This window comes from Syngnathus acus, chromosome 10 (genome assembly GCF_901709675.1).
Source record: "Syngnathus acus chromosome 10, fSynAcu1.2, whole genome shotgun sequence".
Taxonomy (NCBI): Eukaryota; Metazoa; Chordata; class Actinopteri; order Syngnathiformes; family Syngnathidae; genus Syngnathus; species Syngnathus acus.
In genome coordinates this window covers 17,934,067-17,944,012 of record NC_051095.1, presented here as the reverse complement: position 1 = coordinate 17,944,012, position 9,946 = coordinate 17,934,067, and the positions used below count along the sequence as shown (strand labels likewise).

Sequence of the window (9,946 nt, the reverse complement as noted above, 5' to 3'; positions counted from 1 at the left end):
GAGATGGTGCTATTTGTTTGAGTATGCATTGTATTCATGAATTTATTTGTTTGCTCCCTGTGGCTTTCACAGCTGCCCTTTGCAGAAAGACGGTCTTTTATCATCACTTCTTGACACAGCCGGGAAAACGCCTTATAAACATGCACATTTTAGATTAATTTGTTGGTGTTTATTGAGCGGCAAACACAAAAAAAGGTGGTCACATTTTTTGAACAACAAAAAATATGCAATACGAGCTGAAAATGCTGCAATTCTAGATATTCATATTCATTACAGCCCTTTGCCGCTAACTCTTGCCAACCATATACAACTTTATAATGAAAGGCTGGGTCACCGTTTGGACTTAATCTAAAATTCAATCAGACCATAAAAATCGGAAGTTTTCAAGCACGCCTGAGGCATGGAGACAACACAAACAGTCTGGTCCAGGCAGGCAACCGTGGACCTTCCAGGTGAGAGTCAGTAGTGTTAGCCACCCTGTCACCCAGTTTTAACCATTTGGGATATTGGCCCACATGATTTTGTTTGAAATCATGCCCCTTCAAATTACAGAAGGTTAAAGATGATTCATTGGAGTCATTTGCTCTGATCAAACCCTAACTTGATTTCAATAGTAAATATGCTCAAAATATGTGCTTGTGTAGACAGCAGACAATATCATTGCTCCCATGACAATTGTTGCATGTAGTGTAGCTATGCATAAGACCACAGAGAAAGAAATTGGCACACTTATTTTTCTTTTAGAAACAGATGTTACTCTTCAGTGACAACTCTGAAGAAATTCAATACATACATTATAAAAGAGTGCATATAAATGGAAATGCATTTCAGCATTCAGTCCATCTCAACTTCAGACAATGTTTACTTGAAGACCTAAGACCTTGCTGCAGTGTTGAGAGGGAACACTTCAAAGCCCGTTCATTATTAAAAAGAAATGCTTTACACCACCCCTTCTCCTTAACTTTGGGAAGCTCAACAACGTATAACACGCTGTAGATGGGGGCCGTGTGTCATCACATTGTTTTAATAAACATAGTGGAGACAACCTGCTTTGGACAGATAACAATAAACAATAAAGATAGATTACCTGTCAGAATCGAGCATGGTGGATAAAAGCAAAGCCACACAAGTGCTGGCAAGCATGCAAGTCAGGAAGCACAGGCTGGGAACTGAAAGGATTTATTAACAGAATGAATAGCAAACAACAGTGCTTGAGAACCAAGACCAAAATGACATTTTGAAGTGTTGACAAAATGTGTCTCACCAGGAGCACGAGCGACAGATGCACAAATGACAATCAACATATGTCAAGGCCTAGAAGTTGACTGCAAAAAAAACCCAACATATTTACCATATTTATTGAATTATAGGTTGGTCCGGAGTACAAGTCTCACCAGTCTGAAAATGGATCATGATGAAGAAAAAAAACAAAAACATAGATACTGTATACATCACATTCATTCTTCTTTTGGTGCATACCTGCCAAGTTGCCAATGTCAGTAATGCATCAAAAGTATTTACCAAAAGAGAGTAACATGATTAAGAAACGAAAGGATTCTGAATACCAGATCAATCTCTAATTTTAACAGATAAAAGTTGTACCTGCGTATGTTGCAGGACCAAACAAACAAGAAAAAATGCCTGACTTATAATGCGAAACATATGGTAAATGCTCTGAGAATGAAAAATAAGAATTTTGTCTTATACCCACCCCTGCATTGTAGATTGGTAAAACATGAATGGAGGAAACGGGGAGCAGGGAAATACAAGCGGACAAAGAGTAGACACAGGTGCAGCCTAGGGGGAGGCAGGCAACAGACACAAGGAAGTCAAGGGAATAACATGTTCCAAGGTCAGTGATTGGCACTGTAGCAGAAGCAAAAGTCCAACAAGAACACTCGTCCTTACAAGTTTCCTGGAACTGTGTGCAAGTCAAAAGTGCCTACCTAGTATATGTCACATTAAAAAATCTACATTTGCTTCACAATCGTACCTTTAAACTTTGTTTGCTCTGTGTTTCTGTAACATGAATATTGTCATTGTGATTGTCAAAAGACTTTACATTGGCATCACACTGTCCAGCAAGAATATCAAATAGTGTCAGCATGTAACCCAGCAATTCAAATTCATTACCAGACATAATTGATTCCACCTGTCTCAAAATTGTTTGCTCCCATTTAATTTCTTTTTTAATAAATGACTTTTCTGTGATAAGTTCCTTTTAAATATTACAATGAGGAAACAGCAGGACAAGTGTAGGACAAATTAATGTTCAGCATTCTAATATCCTCAAAATGCTAAATTTGGCACCTTTCCAGGGTTTGTTTTCTATTTCTTGCTGAGGTGTGCACCGATAACTATCATTCCCAGTCCTTTATTACGTAGTTTAGTTTTTCAAACTAGGAGAATCTCAAACCCCAAAATGAGGGATGGAAATCTTAATATTGAATGTTTGTCTGAAAATGGAGCCTGGAGCTCTCACAGTGCTCTCACATATACTTGGCTCTCGTGTTTCTTCGTGGATGTATTTGACACTTAAGCAGGATATTTTTGATTGCGGCACGTCAATAATTGTTTCTAGGCGCAAGTATGGCAGAGGGCACTTGGCATTCACATGTCACTATTTATTAGGTAGGCCAACTTTCTCTGACAGTGATGAGTATGGACTGTCTCCCTGTTTCATCAGCCTCAGATTCTTGGTGCAAGATTGAACGAGTATGCGCCATGTTAATATTATGATGCCAAACCACCAGGATCTGACACTCTTGATTGAAATAACCAATTTTATTTTACTCCCGCAGAAGAGACACATTTTGCAAAAGATGTCATCACTGAGAACCAATGTAATACGCTTCAAGTGACATTCTACAAAAAAAAACTCGAGAATGAACAGCCTTTGCAGATTGTTACAGTGTATGTGGAACGTAATTATTCCTAACAGAGGTGGAACGCTTATCGAAAGCGCTCCTTACAGTGATGACCGCCGCCAATGAGCGCTGAGGCAATTTATTCCAAAGATGGGTTAAGTCGAGGCAGCATAATTTATCATGTAGCACTTCGTTACATAGTGTTTTTTTTAGCTACAGCGCTAACAAGAAAATGTGTACTTTCTTTGTCGGTGATGTCAAGGGCCAAACAACACGAGATCCAATGTCATTACTTGTTTCCTAGAGAAAGCTGAGCAAACGACAAACAACTTTTGACACTTTCAGTTGACTTTTAGATGTGCAGTGTACAACTTTCATTCCTAACTTCCCAAATGAACCATTTTCAGTGTTGCCGCTGAAGCTCGCCACCCTTTACTGTTTAGATTGACAAGCGTTAAATAGCTTGGCGGCAGCTCCTGTATGCTCTATTATCACAAGAGGACATATCGACTGTTCCTGTTTAATGCATCAAGACTCCTCCTGTAGCACCCTGTCTCTGGCCTTCATCTATGATTCATTTTTATTACCCATCATTCTGGGGACACATGCCCCCTGAGGCTTCTACACGGCACGTGGGGCGGAGCGGAAGTTAGCTGACACCTAATCTGTTCAATGATGGACTGGTGTTATTTATTGGATCTCTGGGAGAATCCTGATTCACTGACAAATGGGGCACAGAGGAGAGGAAGCATTTCTACAAATAGACAAAACACATTAGGCAGTGAAAGCAGGCTAGCCACTGTTCACACCCTGTTTTTACAAAATACATGAAAATCAAAATTCATAACACAGGCATACGCTATATGAATACATCCGGTCATGTCAAAGCCCAGCGAGCGTCTCTGCATTTCTCAGATTACTTGAAACAAAATCACTTTGAGCAACATACAGTGATTCCATTTGGTGACAATTCGGCTGCAGATCATTTCTCTTTGTGCCTCCGTGTGCATATTATTCCCTTTCTTTCCTCTATCAAATTTAATCTGCTTCGGCTTCCCTCACAAGCCGCATAGGCTGGTGGAAATGCAACACAAGTGACAACAGCATAAGTCTATTAATTCCGTCGACGCCGTGGCTGCTCATCATGTGTAATATTTGCCTTATAGCTCAGAGAGAAGCACAGGATATGTAAATTGCCGAATTTGTTCCAGAATGCCAATGATTAAAAACATTTGCCACATGGCTGGAAGTCTTTTATCTCTACTATGCGTGCTATTTGCGTGTGTGCGTGTGTGTGTGCGTGTGTGTGTGTGTGTGTGTGTGTGTGTGTGTGTGTGTGTGTGTGTGTATGCTTCCTTTAAGAAAGGCAAATGATTTTACTTTTGTCAACATCCCAACCGCATAGAGTATGTGCAAAGAAACAGTTGTTGACCAAGAACATCTTGGAGAGTCTTCTTATCTGCTTTTATCTACGGCTACATGCGCATTCTCCATAGTGAATATACTTATTTTTAGATTGTTGGCCTACTCCATGTGTTTATCTTAAAGATTTTTAAACTTCTCACAAGAAAAATGTTTGGTTTTATATTTGCATGTGTGTGTGTGTCTGCGTGTGTATTTGTGCGTGTGTACATGCAGTTCCTGTTAATAATCAGATAATTTAACAGTTTACTAGCAGGGTGATTTATTAGTTTGTCATTTTTTAATATGGTGCATTAATTACAGAGTGGGTCAGGCTAACGGTCAATGATTTGCTAATAATTAAAAGCCAAATTCACACCACAGTTGCTGATCAGAGCAGAAACAGGCCATTAGGAATACCATTGTTGAAAATCTTTAACCTTCTCGCCCACAACTCCTTTAAAAAAATCTTATTACGTAGAAACAAAACCAAATTTGGTCACTGTGATGTCTGCCATTTTATTAGTTAAGATTAAGAATACTTTAAGAAGCACAAGTCAGCAAAAAATAGCTCCACTTTGGCTGCTGCACGGTGCTGCTTTTTTGCTTGAGCACTATGTTTGAATTAACGCTGTGTACTGCGTACTGCATCACATATTTTCCCAAATAAAAATAAGGCTTTTGTCAAATAAATTGCATTTTAAAAAGTCTGTTTGTTGTCAATCGCTGCAAATCCTAACAATTTGGTCTCAAAGCTCCCCAGAGCCACGTAAATGTGAGCTCTTGCTCATTTATCCATTTACCCCACCCCCAATAAACACTCATGCAGATAAACACTTTTCAAAAGCAACTGAAGCAAGTAGAAATATATCCCTTCATGTCTTATAGCGAAGACATACCATCTGTTTCTCATCTGTAAAAGTCCAAGACCAGAGAGGGTACATACGTATCTGGAGGATACTGTTGTCAGAAGTGTTTCGGGTCTGACAGCTTTTGACAGAGGCAACAATGGAAGCCAACCTGAATAGATTCATGGTGAAAAGAGTTTTTTCAGGTTTATACCTTCACATCCTCTACTTCTAGAAGACAGTGTCTTTTCCACCAAGGCTTCTTGCACCTTTCAGTGTCAGATTAATAAATAATCTCTTTAAATGTAACTTTATTGTAATGGATTTCAGCCGGCATGATGGCTGTGTCGCTGCAGTGCTTCAGCCTACATGGCCAATCTCTCTTTTTAAAGATGAATACGTGAAGAAACAGTGTTTCCATTAGCTATCCTTTTCCATTCTACCTTTTGCCACTTACATTGAGTATTTTGCACTCTTGAATGTGGAAAAAAGATGAGAACGGTATCCACATTTCCACTTTTATTCCCACTGCATGGCTGACGGTGGATTTCCAAATTCAAATTTTCTGCTCTGCAGGCCAGCTGGCTCTGAACACGGGATACGGATTTGACTTTAGAATGGTAACTGACTTTGACTGATATAAAAATCTGTGTGTAAAAATGCTCTGTTCTTCCAGTGGAACGCTGTGAATTAAACAACGAGATGCGCCAGTAACAATAGGTGTCTGTCAAGTAAACGAGAATGGAAATGTCAGCCTGGCAGGGTAGACACTGACCAAAGTTGTCCATCTCCCTCACACTTAAGGGCTTTCTCTGGCTTCCCCTTTGATAGAAACTCACTTTGACGATTTGAAAGCTAAGCACTGTTTCTTCTATTATTAAAATATTTTTAGAGTTTGATATTAGAGTGAGACATAGACCCTCCCTAATGTCCATGGCAAGTCTGCCTGAATATGGAAACTTATAGTGCCCAGAATCCAATGAAATATTTATGCATAGTTATTTCTACTTCAAGGATTTTCTCTATTACTAGATTTCTGATGCAACAATGTGAAAAGTCATCTGACTGAATTATTGATTAATTGGAATAAAGTTAATAAGCATGGATCAGCATAAGCTTTTTTATACCACTTTTAACATTTTGGGCATCGTAAATTTGGGGTTATAAATTTGATGGCCAGCAAATATTTTGTTGCTGTCATTAGGCCAAATATTACAGTAAATAAGGGGTAAGATGCTCTTCAAAAAAAAACAAACATCCAAAGCACTAAGTAGATATATTGAAGAATATGCTGTTTCAACTTTATTTAATGAAGAATCATGCCAATGGCTTCATTGAGCTGATATTGAGATTTATGTGATTTCAGTTTTTTTCATACTACACTTATTGCAGCAAAAATTATTCAAATGCATCTCTCTCTTCATTTGTCACAAATTATGTACAGAGCATATGAGTTGTATAAAGAAAATTAAAATAAATTCATTACAAAGCCCTTGAATATTCATTTACTTCATTGCTGAAACTCGAGCGAGCACCCGGGTCAGCTTTTTCTCTAATGAGAGCATTGCTAAATCAAACCAGAACAGACCCAAGTCAGACCACAATAGGTTGGTATGGCAACACCAACCATTGGAAATAAAAAAAATCATATATATATATATATATATATATATTATTTGACTGACATTCATCTCTCAAGGTTTTCTTCATGCAAACACACACAAAACACGTAAAGATTACGCCAGAGCTTTAGAGGCTCCAGCAACAGAGTATAAGCTTGAAGCAGCAAGAGGCACAAAGTGCTCACTTTTCAGTCTTCGAAGGAGGATTTAAATGGTAAACCATAATGTAAGGGGTGATCTAGGAACATCCAATTGAGAACTGTTATTAAAAGAAAATATAGCTTTGATGTAAGACATTTTAAATACCGTGTGGCATATCCCGTTGACATTGTTTCATGCTGGAAAGCAAGCAAACATTGTATTGCTATGGCCCAGGGTATTTTAATAGTTTTCAATTTGTTCGGCTGAACTCATAGAATGGAAATCTGCGGCTGCTGATTTCCCTAATTTACTACCCGTGACTGCTCCGCGGTGTTTAAAGGCTCTCGTATCGTTGCTCAGCAAAATAGTCTAATGGATCATTAGATGCGGGCAACACTCTCCACCAATCACCAATCGTTCTGCACCTCTTGGTTGTTCATAACAATGATCCACATTTGTAAAATATTCTGTTTATGCACCAATTGTAGCCTTATTTAGAGGTTCGTCTCTTTTTGCCGTGCTCTTGGGCTACATAGCTCATGTACAAATTCATGTGTGAGCATACCTAGCCCACGAGAATTGTGTGTGCTTTCAAATAATAGTATCCCTCTTTAAGATTGTAGGCCAAAGATAATCAATGCAGGGGTTTTTTCCCATGGTACTTTCACAATCTAGCATTGATACAATAACTGACTCAAAGAAAAACTCAATCTGTTGTTTTGTGATAGAGTTTGTTGAGGAGTTCATTATGTTTTGGTTGTCAAAGAAACTCCTGCTTTTTTCTGGGGGTATGGACCAAGCCCTGAAATGGACACCCCCCTTTTGTTTGAAGAGGCTAAAAAGGTCTACAGGTTCTAATTCACTCTCTATCTGGGCTCCAGTAGTCTGGGTGCCATACCTGTGGAAATTAGACTCAGTCAAAGGTGCAACGTAACAATGACTAAATCTGATACAGTTGCTGTAGGGATTCTGCACCGACTGACCGGGACAAGATCTGCAGTGGACCACGTTACTAGGGAGAACTCTTTATCGATCATCTTATTGAATGGGTCGCATCCTGTTCAAGTAAAAATTGCCTCACATCATGAGATAAACGTCGGCCACTCTGTATCCATTGCAGCCTGGACATCCTGGAAGGGAGATTCCCGCATCTGTGGTCCTTTTTTAAGGTTTCTTCTTTTTTTTTTTTTTTTTTTTTCCAATTCAGGGTTTGGAGTTTATCCTTACCCAGTTGGGAGCTTGAGATCAGAGAATGCCACTAATATTTGTTGAGTTTGGACTTGTGAAGCTTTTGGAGACTCGTTTGTGATTAAATGCTAAACAGATAAACTTGACTTGTCTTGACTTGATCTGATTCTCTTTGGTGTTTTGTGTTAATACCCTTTGTTTTACAGGATTTGTGAAATATGTGATGGGGGGATAGCAGTTGAGTGAGACGCCATCATTAATATCAAGAAATCTCAAATGACCTGCATGTACTTGCAAAGAGCGTAATGGAGCAAAGTGCCAGAGTTTGATGGTGATGATGAAGATAATTTCAGAATTGTGTTCAAAGTAACATTAAAAATTAACCAACTTACACATCTTTCACATTACCTTCGGTCTCAGAACATTAGTACAGTGATGTTAAGTGCGTTGGTGTAGTGTAGCTCACAGTTCGGTTCCTGACCCTCCCTGCACTCTGGTGTCAAGATATTGGCTCACATCAGCTTCTTCATCTCAAGTTCATTTCCGGGAAATTAGCAACACTTTTAATGAAGCTTCTTGCCCGTGAGGTCAATTAACTGCTTGACCCAGTATATCTGATACATTTACCGTCTTTGGTTGTTGTAGCTAGGGTAAATTTCTACCCAGAACCAACAACCAAATAATTTAATTTTCTGAATGTTCAAGGCGAATAAAGATTTATGTGAATTGAAACTAATTGCCTCAAACGCACCAAACCAAACTGTTTATGCGATATAAGTTAAACAATGCCTTGACTGTATGACTTTGTATTTGCTGATGTTTTAAAAGTGGATGAGCTGGACACTCTATGGGGTAGTGCTGATTCATGTTGTTTGATATCACTTTTCAACTCAAGTGCATGGGTTATTTATTATGTCTGGACAGGGGGGTTGCACCGCCTCCCACTGCACGAAAATACAGTAGAGCTATTTTACAGTCTTTCTCACTCTGATAAACTATAAGGACACAATTAGACATAGCTCTTAGTCATTTATTTCAAGGATGGTATAAGACCTTTGGAACAACAGTGAATACAATTTTTTGAATGTGCTTCGTACGGATGAATGTGGGCGCTGTAACAAACAACTCTGGATTGGACTTGCACCAAGATTGAGGCAAGCCTCTAGATAACAAGCTTGTCTGAATTAATAAACAAGAATTGTCAATGAAACAATAAAAAAAAACAAAGTGTTTTAAATCTAAAAGCCTTTTTAGCTATGGATGGATAACTATTGTGGATTTTGGTATAAATTGGCAATTATGCAAAATACCACTCATTCATCCATTTTCATAAGCAATTAGTGTAACAAGTGAGCTGGAGCATATTCCAGCTGACTTTGAGCAATCACAGTGCAAAGTACAGTATCAATTAGCAATTAACAGATACAATGACAAAATCATAGACAGTATTTAAACAATCACTGTACTGTACCGAATAACAATGTAAACTGATTTGTCATAGAAAGTTGAACATTATGTAACATTTTCTCAAGCCTATCTCCTTTAATGCATCCTCAATTTTTTTATGCTCTCGTCATGTAGTGGAGGAGACTAGCTCACATTTGCTCATGCTCCAGTTAGACCGCCACGACTACGGGCTTTCAGCCAAGTGAGCTGTAGTGTGCACATTCTTCATGCATGGAGTTTCCAACTATTGTTGCTTCAGGGACCAATTTTTGTAATAGAGTGGACCAACTCGTGTTGACCACACAACTGCTGTTGAATCACAAAGTACACACTCCTAACAGAATGTTGCTGCTGAAGTACTCAAATCTTTTGAGTCAAAGGTTGTTCCAGTGTTGTACTGACTTTACTTTCAAAATTGATACATGAATGTCCT

At 38.7% G+C, this 9,946-nt stretch overlaps 1 long non-coding RNA gene across 1 annotated transcript; it reads right to left on the bottom strand.

Moving 5' to 3' along the window:
• Positions 1 to 1,085: 1,085 nt before the first annotated feature.
• LOC119128741 lies at positions 1,086 to 1,834 on the bottom strand. Its single transcript, XR_005099070.1, has 3 exons — positions 1,712 to 1,834; positions 1,265 to 1,325; positions 1,086 to 1,169 (listed from the first exon to the last, which is right to left on the bottom strand). It is a non-coding gene; the product is annotated as an uncharacterized LOC119128741 (long non-coding RNA).
• Positions 1,835 to 9,946: the final 8,112 nt, after the last annotated feature.